Raw genomic sequence first — 12,217 nt, 5'->3', positions numbered from 1 at the left:
ACCATATGAATGATTATGTCTTAATGCCGGTGCTGCCTATAGTTAAGCTTTAAAATACAAAAAAATAAATAAAAAAAATAGTGCCTATATGAACCTAATAAAGAACAGAGAAATGACTTCCCCCCCAGCCTAAAACAAGTTAACCAGCCTGGACCATATCATCACATTTATGCATTTTGTATGTTGACCTTAACTGACATCAATACAAATGTATAATATATATGTCCATAGGTTACAAAGATATACATTTGGTAAGTATTCTTTAAAGGAGAAGGAAAGTCTTTTTGCACTTGGGGGTGCCACATGTTACTCACCCTCAAGTCAGTGTATTGACTTACCTGAAACCCCGGGCAGGTGCTCCTATCAGCAGAAAACTCAACCGACCTGGGGTTCTTCCAGTAAGCACCACAGAGTGATCTTTTTCCATCTTCCTCTTTCTTCAAATTTCCCGGGGCAGACGCATGCGCAAGAGAACGAAATAGCCGACTTTTTAGTTTAAGTTTGGCTTTTCACTCTAAAGCACATTCGCAGCTGCGAGAAGAAAGAGGAAGACGTAGGAGGATCTATCCATGGTGCTCACTGGAAGAACCCCGGGTCGGTGTAGTTTTCTGCTGAAACCCGGCCCGGGGTTTCAGGTAACTTGGAGGTGACTAACATTTAGAGGTGCCTAACATTTGGCACCCCCAAGTGCAAAAAATCCTTCTCTTTAAAGATAAAAAGGTCATTGCAGCTTCTGATGTGAAGTCCTTATTTGCAGTTGCCTCAGAGTTGGCACAGAACTGACTTTCCATTGATTCTATTCGAGTCCATATTATAGTCCATATTTTCCCAGGGCTTTGGATTGCAGAAGGATCCATTATGCCAAAAGGTTTTTTTTTTTAAAAAAAAAAATAGTTTTTTTCAATTCCAAGCAGCAATCAGCTTAAAAAAGTGAGAGGGTCTCCCAAAAACTCACCTTTAGTCCTTTTCTACCGAAGTAAAGGGATGAATGTTCTTGAGACTGAAATGTGCATCACTCTTTGTTGTGGACCCCTACTTATATATCTTGTAAACACCTCCCCATACCATATACAGAAGTCCAGAGATCGTGTCTACAGATTAATGCCTCAGAGGGTTAGCAAGAAAACCTGCAAGCTAATGACTGAGATATTTATATCGCAATTGGAATGCTAATGGTGGTTTCATCAACAATCCTATATCATAGCCTTATAAACGGAATCACATATGTTGTGTGGGCCTAGTTTTTAATTTAAGCTGTATGCACAGTAAGCAGAAATCCATTAGCTTGCTGGCTAACTGCATAATACTGTAGCAAAGGCCTGGATGCAGAATTTACACTATATTAAATAGTGTTTGCATGCATTGCTTAGTCTTCAATACTGTAGAATATTCTATAACTATTCCACTGTTCATATCATAACATAGTTACATAGTTGCACCTGCCATATGAATTAGGTGTTGTGCTATAGCAGGTTCCTTCTTACTACACATGGCATCAGGTAACTATTGTTCTAATTTTATATTTTTAATGCTTTCTCGCAAAACCATAGAGGCAAGTTAATGTCTTAAGGGGCAAAGCACAAGCATGAAACATAATATATGAAAATATTGCTGATATTTATATACTAGGACTTTATATACAAGGACCAATTTTCAGTAATACAAAAGGATCTGTTTGATGAGATTCCCACAAGTCAAGGATTTAGGGGTAAATTTATCAAAGAGTGAAGTTCCGCCACTAGAGTGAAATTCCGCAGCTCTCAATTAATTTCTATGGGATTTTGAAAGGCGTATTTATCAATGGGTGAAAGTGAAATTTCACCCTTTGATGAATACGCCCTTAAAAATCCCATAGAAATGAATGAGGAGTGGCGGAATTTCACTCTAGTGGCGGAACTTCACTATTAACTTCACTCTTTGATAAATATACCCCTTAGAGTAGGACATGTAGGTGACATTTTTATTCATGTAGTTCAGGAGTGCCCATCCTATATACTAACCGAAGGCCTATCTATGTCCCGAGTGGAGGGGAGGCAGATGCGCACGCAACTTCGGTTAGGATCTATGAGATGCGCGCGCAACTTCAGCCGAAAGACATAGATGCGGCCTTCGATTAGCAGATGTGCTGGAAGGTTAGGATCAGAACAGGTTAGGATTGGGGAGGCAGATGCGCTGGAAGGTTAGGATCTAGGGAGGCAGATGCGCTCACCGTCTCCTTCTGCCTCCCGCCGCCTCTTCTTTCCTGCTCACTCAGGCGGCGACCGCTGGAAGGTTAGGATCTAGGGAGGCAGATGCGCTCACCGTCACACTAGGGGAACCGGTTGCGTACCTGCACGAAAGTCTGTATAAGCGTCGGCCATCTTGCTACTCCTCTGCGACTTTGTCATCCGCCCACTGCCAAATCCGCCCACTAAAGTCTGTATAAGCGTCGGCCATCTTGCTACTCCTCTGCGAGTTTGTCATCCGCCCACTAAAGTCTGTATAAGCATCGGCCATCTTGCTACTCCTTTGCAAGTTTGTCTAATGGCGGCGCTAGCGTCACTCTAGGAGGGGAACCGGTTGCGTACCTGCACGAAAGTCTGTATAAGCGTCGGCCATCTTGCTACTCCTCTGCGACTTTGTCATCCGCCCACTGCCAAATCCGCCCACTAAAGTCTGTATAAGCGTCGGCCATCTTGCTACTCCTCTGCGAGTTTGTCATCCGCCCACTAAAGTCTGTATAAGCGTCGGCCATCTTGCTACTCCTTTGCAAGTTTGTCTAATGGCGGCGCTAGCGTCACTCTAGGAGGGGAACCGGTTGCGTACCTGCGTGGGTGGCCATTTTTAGCAAAACGGGCTATATTATCTCCAAAAAATATTGATGTTGACATGATAAACAACCAAGTGATTGCATTACTTCCTGGACAAAGCTGTGTCTTTCTGAGTACTGACTGTATTGATTCTGAAGACGAAAGTGAGAAACTTAACTTCCCATTAGAATATTTAAACACTATCAACAATGCTGGATTACCACAACACAATCTTATACTCAAAGTAGGAACAATAGTCATGCTGTTAAGAAACCTTAAGGGTAGGGGCACACGGCGCGATTTCGCCGCGATTCTGCGCTAAGCGAGTTGTCGCTGCGTTTTTTAAGCCGAAATAGCTTTGCTAACTTTGGCGCTGGCGTCAATGCAAATCGCGGCGAAATCGCTGCGCTAATTCACACGCGGCGATTCGTTTTCTATTGTCGTCCGAAGTTGCCTCGCTGAGCGTTTCCGGGCGACAGTAGAAAAAGAATCGCCGCGTGTGAATTAGCGCAGCGATTTCGCCGCGATTTGCATTGACGCCAGCGCCAAAGTTAGCAAAGCTATTTCGGCTTAAAAAACGCAGCGACAACTCGCCCAGCGCAGAATCGCGGCGAAATCGCGCCGTGTGCCCCTACCCTAACACTAAGCAAGGTTTATGTAACGGTACACGGTTGGTTGTGAAGAGCATGAGACAAAATGTTATCAAGGCAGAAGTGCTTACAGGATCCCATAGCGGTGATACTGTTTTGATTCCCAGAATTGACCTTACCAGTTCTGACCAGGAATTACCTTTTAAACTTAAACGACGACAATTCCCCATTAAGGCTGCATTTGCCATGACAATCAACAAATCACAAGGACAAACATTGGATAAAGTCGGCATTTACCTATCTGAGCCTGTGTTTGGTCATGGTCAACTTTAATGTTGCATTTTCAAGAGTGCAGCGTTCATCTGATGTTAAAGTCAAGATTTTAAGTACAGCTCACCAGGGAGAACTCATTCAAGGACAGGAGAACATTTTCACAAAAAATGTTGTTTATAAAGAAATTTTTCAGTAACACTTTACTACCAATAAACTCAAAATTTAAGAATTCTAATAGCAGATAGGTAATAACAAGCAATAGGCACAGATTCACTCTACATCCCCACAAATTAGCGTCGCCAGTTGCTGCCTGGGGATGCCGAGTGAATCAGCACCCATCGCATTTTGCTGCCTCACTGTTGTTACCATTCTTTCATTAACGATTCTTTAGAGAATCGGGGGTTTACTGGTACTTTACTAATGCAAGGTCAACTTTTAGTGATGTTGTCCCGTTTTGATCTACATCCATAAAATCACTGTTATCGTTCTGTTCCATGGAAAATATTACTTAAATATTATATTGATTTTATATTACTATATTTCTTATGTAACCTTATTATAAATATCTGAATGAAAAGAATAAAATAGAAGGGTGATTTAGAAAAGCTGTTTGTTGACTGTGTCTAAAATGTAGGCTAAGGGAAATTTTACAATATAGTTTTATTCAATATTGAAGCTAACCATATACAGAGCCATGTGGCTGCCGACAAGTTGCCCAACCAGTGATCTCTGTGGCATCATAACCGATACACAGAAAATCTTGCCTCGCAAGGACAGTGAGATTATGGAATGCACTGCCGGATAATGTTATGATGGCAGATTTTGTTAATGCCTTTAAGAATGGCTTGGAAGATTTCTTGGACAGACATAATATCAAAGGCTATTGTGATACTAAGCTCTATAGTTAGTATAGATTTGGGTATATAGAATTTATGTGAAAGTAGGGAGGGGTGTGTGTATGGATGCTGGGTTTTCATTTGGAGGGGTTGAACTTGATGGACTTTGGTCTTTTTGCAACTCAATCTAACAATGTAACTATGTAACTATGTATGGCACAAAATTTGCTGTTGACATGAATGACAGGTCATTGACTGACCCAGAAGCTTAATGGCTCCTCCTCCATCATGTTTCCTTTGGGATCCATTTGTTTTGACCAGTGGGTTGAACAGATGGATCAGTGTGATTTGCCCCACCACATGATTTACCAAAGTGTTCAGCTGAATGTTTTATAAACTGTTCAGTAGCCAGCTTAATTCATTAGACTTTTTATAATGCTCTAATGTGCTTTTTAATTATTTTCTACATGCCATCTTGTGCAGCCCAACAACCCATGTTGTGTTGGAGACGCTGCATCGGTCAGTGGATCGGGTTCCATTCTCCAATGAAGAAACAAAATACCAGACAAGTGAGAACTCTGGTCACTTCTCAATGTTGCCAAACGAGCGGATCTCTCCCCGATAGGCCCACATTGAAGTGGGCGATATCGACTGATCCGATCGTGGATCCGATACGGGTGGGATTTTTTAACCTGACATTTGGCCAAATATCGGTCGGGGAAGCCCGTCAGGGGGCCAATAAGCTGCCGACTTTGCATGTGTATGAGGTTCATGGCAGACCAGGAGATTTGTTGCCCACTGTAAAACTGTGATACTGCGGCAACAAGTCTCCTGGAAATACCTCCCCCTTGACTAACACTTGGATCACCACGTTACACATTAAATGACACAATCCTGCTCAATTGCAGGGAAAATGCCTTCTTCAACATTTTCCCACAATTGAACTTGATTTCCACATGTAATTGGTTTTACATGCAGTGATTGAAATGATAGTCAAGAAGGAGGCATTTTTAGGATTTGATTGGGTGACAAATCTTCTGGTTTGCTATCACCCTAAGGCTAATGCCACATGTGTAGTTTTGTATGGTGGGTTTTGTAAACATGCCCTTGGTGGCATAATTACTGTCAGGTTTTAGGTGCTGAGCTTTTTATTTTTTTGGAAAAACCTGCTTGGGGAAAAATTACCCTCTTGGAAGGAAGTAGATGTGTTTGAATCAAGAAACCATGCAAGTATTTAGAGTAGAGATTTATTAGGGGCCATATGTGGAGAAGAATTAAGTCAACTAACTGTTCAGTTAAAAATAGGAAAATACAATGCTGATGAGCAGACTAGGGTTGTAAAAGTCTTGTGCAATAGAGTGAGTTTGCAAGAGTAAGGTTATCTAAGGCTAAGGTCAGCCCTGGAGATTTTCCCACTTATGGAGAAAATGCCAAGTTGCTCCTGTAAAATGTGCATGAATCACTGAAGTCCCGAGCCGGGAGTGCAAAGCATCATGGGAAGAATCAACAGTGTTGCACAATGCAGTGAAATCCAATAAAACCAAACAAAGCAATATTGTTTTTATTTGCTTAGTGATTGGTGGTCAAATTAAACTTTCAGTAGTTTTGTTGTGCCGGCAGTTTTATGGAAACAGGCAACATTTCTGCAGAAACTGCAAAGTGCACATTTTACGGGAGCAAATTTGCATTTTCTCCATCAGTGGAGGAGAAATCTCCAGGTTTGACATTAGACTTATGGGCTGGCCAGATATGGGATGACTTGGATGTCGTTGCCATCTTAAATATATTGCAAAATATGAACAAACAATCCCTGTTTTGTTTAAAGGGTAAGACATTTTTTAGTAGCTTTATGCACAAAATGTCTCAATGTCTTAAATATATTGATAATGGGTTGAGTGCAGAGGACTTCTTGTATTTGTCTAGACTTATGAAATGGTCACTCTTGCAAAAACACTTTATATTCTACCTGCAGCGATTACTACATTGGACCTTTAAAAGCATTTTTGAGTGTGTTCAGGGGGGTGATTCAGGCCCCTAAGCTGCCCCGAGGCAGGTCCTGTGATGCTGCCCCTCCCCCCAATGCTCTTACTATCTTCCGTCAAAGCAGGTCCAGGGGGAGCACATATCTAGTAATATATATATATATATATATATATATATATATATATATATAGGCGGCTACGTCATTCTGATGCACACGATGTCCGCGGAAGTGACGATAGCGGATGTAATGTCACATGCTCGAAAAATTGAGGCGTGCGAAACAGAGCTATCCACAACCTAAATCTAAAAGGTATTTAAAGCGCAAATTTAGCAGAATATACCAGAATTCCCCTTGAGAAAGGCGTTTAGCCGAAACGTTGGGGTAATTCTCATGTCAGTATATTCATTTCCTTTAGCCTGTGATTGCATCAGGGTGGTATGTACCTGTATTATAATACTTATCGGGGCTGATTCACTAAATTCGATTGAAGGATTCGAAGTAAAAAAAACTTTGAATTTCGAAGGTTTTTTTGGGCTACTTCGACCGTCGAATGGGCTACTTCGACCTTCGACTACTACTACAACTTCGAATCGAAGGATTCGAACTAAAAATTGTTCGACTATTCGACCATTCGATAGTCGAAGTACTGTCTCTTTAAAAAAAACTTCGACCCCTAGTTCGGCAGAAAAAAGCTACCGAAGTCAATGTTAGCCTATGGGGAAGGTCCCCATAGCCTTGGCTAACTTTTTTTGATCGAAGGATATTCCTTTGATCGTTGGATTAAAATCCTTCGAATCGTTCGATTCGAAGGATTTAATCGTTCGATTCGAAGGATTTAATCGTTCGATCGAAGGAATAATCCTTCGATCGTTCGATCGAATTTTCTGCACTAAATCCTTCGACTTCGATTAACCCTCGATATTCGACCCATAGTGAATCAGCCCCATCATGTTGAATTGATTTTCATGACACTTGAGTGCAAGCGCATATCTGAATATTTTGGGGCACATCTCTAGTATAGAGAGCGCTCTCATGCACTAGAAGAGACTTCAAGTTTTCACGTGATATACAGTGAGATAGGTTTTTATAATTTGATTTGCATCTCAAATTGAATCTTGTCCATGAGTTTTCATGTGATAAACCTTTTTCTCATTGAATTTAAATTGGCCCCTTTATATGAAAACACAAAAATTTGCATTTACTCTGCCCCAGCACAGTTTTTAATAATGCGCACAAAAATTTAAAATGTGTGCACACATCATTTTGTTGTGCACATAGCCGAGAAGGAATTAAAGGGAACATTGATGTGGGAGTTTTCTATTTCTCCTCACAAAACTAAAAATATTTGGTATTGGCACATTATAAAGACATGACATGAAGACTCCAGGAAACCATATATTTTTAAAAAGTGCACATTATGACAAATCATAAATGGTCAAGTATGTCTTACTCCACCAAACTACCAAATTGCAAAGCTATGCTAAAAAAACATGTAACCAACAATAATGCAGAGATAAAGCAACAAAATTCCAGTAATTACATAAAATGGTGCAAATCAATTCAATAATCAAATAATTGATCCAACAGTGAGACAAAATGGTAAAAAAGACAAAATGGTAAATGGTAAATTAAGAAATATTTTAAATCTATTTTAAATTTTATATTCTGTTTGTGATCTGTTTTGTTTTAGGAGCTGTAAGGAAAGGGGGACTATATGGTGGGAATGCAAGATTGTTTCACGATATTGGGATTCTGTAACTAAACTTCTTTCTAGAATAGTTATGTTACTAGGAAAACACTTCTCTAGCGCAGCATATACACTTAGGGGGTTATTTACCAAACTCCAAATGCAAAAATCACGAAAAATTCGTGATTTTTTTTTATAAAATTGGAATATTGAAAAAATCATGAATTTTTTTGGAATTTATTAAACCCCGAGGATGGGAAAAGTCAGAATCTGAAAATATAAGTATATGGGAGAAGTCCCAATGATTTTTTGATGTGCACTGGGTTTTTGGCAATACCCCAAAGTTTTCGGGCAAAATTCAGAATTTTCGAGTGAAAAATTTTTGAAAATCGGATGAAAAATCCGAAAAATCGTGAAAATCAGATTTTTTCCTGCAAACAAAATTTTCGGTAAAGTGTATTAATAAATGAGCCCCAAAAACCCATGCGGATTTGGTCGCAGTTATTTTCAGAAAACATTAAGATAAATTCGGACTTTGATAAATAACCCCCTTAGTCAATATATCCTAATGGCATCTAGGCTGATTATTGCCAGTAATTGGAAAAAAAAAGAACTCTACCTTTGATGTTTTTGAAAGCTAAGATAATTTATATATCTACTAATGAGAAGCTTAAATATATGTTACAGAATGACATGGAAGCATATGATAAAATCTGGAGACCTTGGCTGGCCCATGAGAAAGATGCCTTATTGTTCTCAGCATTACATGTCTAATAGTGATGGGCTAAGAAACAATGAATAAATTGAGAAATTTATTGTTGAATTAGGCCCAAGCGCCAATTAGGGGAAACTTTTTTTTCCTTTTGTATTTTGTTTGTTTTATGTGATTAAACCATGAATATGTTCAGTATTATTATCTATTATGGATTTATATCAGATGTAACATTATTTATGATACATTATTCATCCTGTTATTTTAACATACAGTATAACTAAGTGTATTTAAAAATGCTGGAAAAACAATAAAAACGTATTTAAAAAAAAAATATATATATATATATTTTAAAAGTGTTTGTGTATGCATGTGTGTATACTACTTGTGTGTGTGTGTATGTAAGTATTCATATATGTGCAAAATACTTTAGTAAAATGTGTGTTTGTTTGTAAATGTGTGTAAATAAGCAACACTTTCATAGAACAGGTAGGGTTGGACTGGGACACTAGAGCCCTGACTTGTTCCCTGCCCGAATACGTTGTTGCTGTCCACAACCTCTCTCTCCGGGCCCTGGCTGCAGCCTAAAAACTGTATGTGGGTTGCTGAAGGGGGGTGGCTGCTGGGGCAGGGTCCGAGCTTGAGCATGAGGGTTGTAGGCACCAATGCTGGGAGGTCCTTGTCTTGGAGGGTCTTACCATATAGCTATATATATGTTTACATTTTTATTTTTTAGGTTCTACGGCTCACTGAATAAAACACAGGTATATGAGCCCCCAGTAATCTCCAGCTACTGAGGCTCTCCAACCCCTGCCACAAACCGCCACGTACCTTCCCCCCATACCATCATGACTGCCTAGCGCTAACATCCAAAACTATTATGCAGAAACATGGGGTGGTAATAAAATTAAGAAAATGGGACATTAAAGGGTACAAGTAAAAAGATTGGACACAGGAACAGAAGAACTCCCCCCCCCCCGTAGGATGGCAAGTATAAGAAAGAGGCAACGTCAGTACCCAACCCAGCCTAGAATACACCCTGTGCAGCATTTGTTACATAATTACAGATTTTAATGGCTACTTCTCCAGTTAGCAAGAGTGACATGTTATTTTAGTCTACTCTGACGGGTATATAGAGATAGTGATTGACATTTACTAGGAGTGAAATATAGGAGTTTAAAAAAAGGCGCCACTGAAGAATCAGGACAACAGATGTGAGTAGGGTGAAATAATGGGTGCAGGGTAGAGAGACAAACAAATATACAAGCACATAGGAATTTGAGGTGGAGGAAATAAACTGGCAGTTACTACCGGCCATTGGGCCAGTGAGAAAAAGTTATCTCATGTTCTATCATGGGAAAAGACTTTTCTCCAAATTCAGTTCCAGTTTTTTCCTATAGACTCAAAAGGAGCTGTCACGTGATAAACGCTGAGATACGTTTTTCCGAATTGAATTGCATCTCCAATTGAATCTTATCCATGACTTTTCACATGATAAACCTTTTTCTCTCCAGTTGAATCTGGCCCCTAATATAGAAAGCACTAATTTTTTCAGAAAATGCCCACATTTTTTGGATTTTTGCCCGAAAAGTCCGAAATATATTGGATATAATAATAATAATTGTATTTTTAGGCTAATTCCCGCACAGACCTCAGAAACTTCCAAATAGGATAAGGACCTCTCCCATTGACATATCTACAACTTCGGCAGGTCTGAGATGCCGGATTTTCAGATTCTGACTTTTTCCATCCTCGGGGTATAATAAATCTCGAAAAAAAAAATTTCCACTAAAGATTCGGATTTTATAGTAAAAAAAACTTGCATTCTTTGAGTTTTTGGCATTTGGACTTTAACAAATAACCCCCTTTGATTGTGGTTCCATTCACTTGTAGATTCCAACCCCCCCCCCACCTTATTTTGGGTTTGCTAAAAGTGAAGAGCATTGCTAATACCAGGTGATCTAATTTACCAGTTATGCCTCAGATTGAATATCTTTGGGTATATATATTGGGTATATTGGTACACCCATCAATACCTTAAAATATCAGTCTCTGATTTTCCATCTGTTTCCATTTTGCTAGATCTCGTCAGCTCAAGGAATGGATTTGGTAGACGAACATTTAGGAGTTTAGAGTTAAAACACCCTTCAGATTTAACTGTAAAGGAAAAAGAATTGCTCAGAAGCTATTAAAATAATTATATTATTGCTACACAAAACCAAAGCACCTTGCCAGCTTGGCTGACAAACCAATTAATACATTTTTCCATGAATATATTATCTATACAAAAGCATTATGTAATATATATATATGCTATAATCATATTATATCTCCTTTTGGATGCTCAACAAAAAACTCATGGCTCTCATGGCATTATTATCTTTTTTTGTATGAAGGACATATGTTGGCCTATTAACGTGAACCTGTGGATGGAAAGAAGATACATGCAGAACATAGTAAGACAAGGTTTCTTAACCGTTTTCAAAGGGATCCAAAGTCAATGTGGGCTTTTCACCAAAAGTAGTGATTTCAGATTAATAACCGTTTAGTATTGCTTGTTGTAACAGAACATTTCATTTTATTATTCAAGTGGGTCACTTTAATAATGGGAACTTAACTTTGTATCCTGACCCATTGGTTAAGAGCAACTGTATTAAGTGTGGGCACTTTTCCACAATTTGCTTTTTTTTTTTTTAGAGATTTGCTGCATGAAATCTAAAAAAGTGCTGATGCAATTGCTGGGGGTGTTTATAACATCCAAGTGCTGAATGTCCCTGATCCTTGTGGAGTGTGGATTTGCACTTTGTCAGTATGTATAGAAAAAGATAGGAATACAGGTTTGAGACCTTTTATGGAGAATGCTTGGGAACAGGGGTTTTCTGGATAACAGGTCTTTCTATAATTTGGATCTTCATTCCTTAAGTTTGCTAAAAAATTATTTAAACCTTAATTAAACCCAATAGGCTTGGTTTGCCTACAATAAAGATTAATTATATTTTAGTTGGGATCAAGTACAAGTAACTATTTTATCTTTTTTGTCTATGGGAGATGGCCTTCCCATAGTTCAGAATTTTATGGATAATGGGTTTCTTGATAACAGATCCTATACTTGTACCGTTGTTTCCCGGTATTGGCATTTTAACATAAGATAATCTGTAATAAATCAATAGCATTTTTAATATTTTACAGGCAAGGGCTTTAGTCACGTACAGGAAAAAGTGTTGCAGGAGACTCTCAGGACCTTGTGCTGATGAGTTAAAAGCTGGGAGTCTATGAGTTGTATTTATGGCTCTGCAACTTTAGACCTGTCTCTGTGCTGGTTTCACGGCGGTTCAGTTGCTGCAGA

At 39.1% G+C, this 12,217-nt stretch overlaps 1 protein-coding gene across 2 annotated transcripts in view; it reads right to left on the bottom strand.

Annotated features, from left to right (window-relative positions):
- ocm4.1.S (oncomodulin 4 gene 1 S homeolog) overlaps positions 1-1,017 on the bottom strand; it is a 46,532-nt gene extending 45,515 nt beyond the window's left edge. For both annotated transcript variants that reach the window (XM_041578488.1, XM_018239175.2), the window contains exon 1: positions 956-1,017. The gene's annotated coding sequence lies outside the window, so the exon portion shown is untranslated. The remainder of the gene's footprint in view (positions 1-955) is intronic.
- Between the last annotated feature and the right edge of the window lie 11,200 nt (positions 1,018-12,217).

This window comes from Xenopus laevis, chromosome 9_10S, assembly GCF_017654675.1.
Source record: "Xenopus laevis strain J_2021 chromosome 9_10S, Xenopus_laevis_v10.1, whole genome shotgun sequence".
NCBI lineage: Eukaryota > Metazoa > Chordata > Amphibia > Anura > Pipidae > Xenopus > Xenopus laevis.
The sequence above is the reverse complement of the archived record's forward strand: the minus strand, read 5'-3'. Positions and strand labels throughout refer to the sequence as shown.